The 2,947-nt window shown below is 36.1% G+C and overlaps 1 non-coding gene across 1 annotated transcript; it reads right to left on the bottom strand.

Moving 5' to 3' along the window:
• Positions 1-2,550: 2,550 nt before the first annotated feature.
• Positions 2,551-2,654, bottom strand: LOC115295068. The gene has a single exon (XR_003910300.1). It is a non-coding gene; the product is annotated as a U6 spliceosomal RNA (small nuclear RNA).
• Positions 2,655-2,947: the final 293 nt, after the last annotated feature.

Genomic DNA, 2,947 nt, shown 5'->3' with positions numbered 1-2,947 from the left:
TGGAATAACTCCTCTGAGAACTTTCTTTAGGTAAAGTCACTGAGCAGCTAGAGACTATAATGAAGTTGTCAGAAATGTATTGAGAGAGAAATCAAGCGATTTGTTTTCAAAAATACAAAAAAATATCATGAGAGAAATCAAATGTCATTTTTCCACTGGATACTTATCTCACATAGAGTGAAAGATCATTTGTTACCAGAAAATCAGAATTGGCGAAGAAGGAGAGGGGTGAGTATACATGGACAGGGAGTGGAAACAAGTGATTCTCTTTGATTTGAATGTTCTCTAATCTCCTGTAGCAAGTAATGACCATATTGACTCTAGTAATAATTAGCTTTTTAATTTTGGAGATATCAACCTATTTAAGTACATAAATACATAAAGTTAACTGATTACAATGGGTGTTTTTGTTGTTGTTGTTGTTTTGAGACAGAGAGACCAAAAGCATGAGCAAGAGGAGGAGAGATTTAGAGAGAAGAAGACAGAGAATCTTACGCAGGCCCCATGCCCAGCAAGGAGTCCTACTTTGGGACTGATCTCAAAATCAAGAGTCAAACACTTAACCAACTGAGCTACCCAGGTTCCCCTAATTTTTAAATGATTTTTGTGTTATTCACCTGTTAGTTTGCTTTATGCTTAGATATTTTATGTTTCCTTTGCAACAGACTACTATTCTATAAATGTGCCTTTGTCTGTACTATACCATGGTCACAATTTGGGAAATTCCACTGGAATTACGATGTTCAAAGTACATTTTTAGCAATCTGTCCTATGCAACCAAATATCTTGGTGTTACTACATTCTAATTTGCTACTACTACACTGAAATTTAGTTGGATAAAAAAAATTGAAAGAAATAATATATTGTGTCAGGTTTTGTCATAAGGTTTGTCATGTGACTGTTAGGATATGACTTTGAAAAGTGATTGATCCACTTACTCTCTCTTTTTTTAAATTATTTTTTATTTTTAAATTATTTTTATTTAATTTATATTTTAGAGAGAGAGCAAGTGATGGGAAGAGAGAAAAGGGAGGGGAGGAGAGAGAGAGAGAGAGAGAGAGAGAGAGAGAGAGCGAGCGAGCTAAGCAAGCTACAGACTCAGTGTGGAGCCTGATCCCATGAATCTGGGATCATGACCTGAATCAAAATCTAGAGTTGGACACTCAACCAAACTAAGTTACCAGGGCCCTCACCCTCTCTCTTCACATACAACAGTTTCTCAACCTTGTGGTTTAACCCAGGGATCAAGAAATATAATTGTTCTGGATTTCAGATATGATGAGCACTAAAAGGAAAAGCAGTACTTCTCCGAATATCCAGCCATAGTGCTCTCTCTGCCTTCAAAACTGATTCAAGAGCGAGAGTCATGGGTACATTTTGGTTGGAGGCAAGACAGGAGACAGGAGAGAAACAATCTTTCTTACTCCTTCCATCTCTATCTCATCCCTGTGTCCACATACTTGTTTCTGCTAAGAACTTGCGGCTTGTGACAGCTGCTCACACTTGGACCTTGAAGACTAAGGCTAAAGGATTCTGCTGAGCATTCCAGAATAGATCCTATCAGCCTTTATGTCCTATATGAAATTCCCTTTCAGCAAAAATATCTCCTGCTGAAGACTAAGATACTGTATTGTACAGGCAAAAGCATTGGATTAGGAGTCAAAATCCAGGTATTAGTCTCACATATGTTATTGCTAAACTAAACCTTGAGCTACTTTTTAAGCTTAGACTAGCAACAGACATTTTGAGTGCTGTGCATGTCATTTATGGGTACTAGAAGGAGACAGCCAAAAATCTCCTATCTTCTAGTTTTTAAAATATTAATGAAAAAAGACTAGAAATAAATTATTTATTTGACACGAATTGGTCTGCTCATGTGGGTCTAATTACCTCATCAATTCCTCTCCTCAGCGTGACTTGCCATGGTGCTTTTAGTCATCTATGTCAGGGCAGGCTGGTCCTATCCTGGATGCAGAAAACTCAACATAGGGCCAGGCACAACCACCTGTTTTCATTTGTGACTTGTATTACAATTTAAAGTACTATAAAATGAAGAAAGCTAAACTCATATTCTATTGTAATTAAGAGGAAAACATCTAATGGGAATATTTTGATGATTAGTGTTTGATGTTACTGTGTTAATATTACATCTCTTTAGTTTTGGCTGGGAGTACCCAGGAAAAAACTGGGAAATAGTTTGCTATCACTTACTAGGTAAAGAACTCAACTTGAGATCACAAACATGATGCCACCTTAGATTACTGTATTTTGACTCATCTATCCCCCCATTAAGCTCTTGGACGGCCGTCCCATCCCAGCACTTAGCAACCACAGTCTGAGGACTGATGATAATGAACCATCATAGAAGATTTCAAAAACACCAGAAAATATTCTTCTGTGATAGAAAAGGGCAAGAAATATAAAGCTGTTTTCCTAAAATAAAAATCAGTAAACACAAGTGGCAGGTAGAAATGAAGACTAGATTTTTTCTAGGTTTGGGTGATATAAATGTAACAATCAGTGTGACTTCTATTTCTTCCTTTTTTTAAAAAAAATACAGAATACTTTATGAATTTACATTTCACCCTTGCACAAGAACCATGCTAACCTTTGTATTGTTCTACTTTTAGTATATGTGTTGCCAAGGCGGACACAGTGGGACCATTATTTCAACTCAGTGGGACCATTATTTCAACTCAGTCCCTGGCATTGAATGAGCCATCAATAAAATGTGTTTTTTATGGATAAAAATGGTTGATAAACTTACTTTTCTTAAGTATATTCTCATCAACCTTATAATATGTGAATTAGTAAACTTTCCTTTCTCTTGATTTTATTTTTATTTTTAGTTACAAGATGTTATAGGTAAACTGATCCTTTAAAAGAAATAAAATCGGTCACAAGAAAAATAATGGAAAGAGAAGATTTGAGTCCGTTTCCAAGCTCC

This window comes from Suricata suricatta, chromosome 6 (genome assembly GCF_006229205.1).
Source record: "Suricata suricatta isolate VVHF042 chromosome 6, meerkat_22Aug2017_6uvM2_HiC, whole genome shotgun sequence".
NCBI classification, from domain to species: Eukaryota; Metazoa; Chordata; class Mammalia; order Carnivora; family Herpestidae; genus Suricata; species Suricata suricatta.
This window is presented reverse-complemented; position numbering and strand designations above follow the sequence as displayed.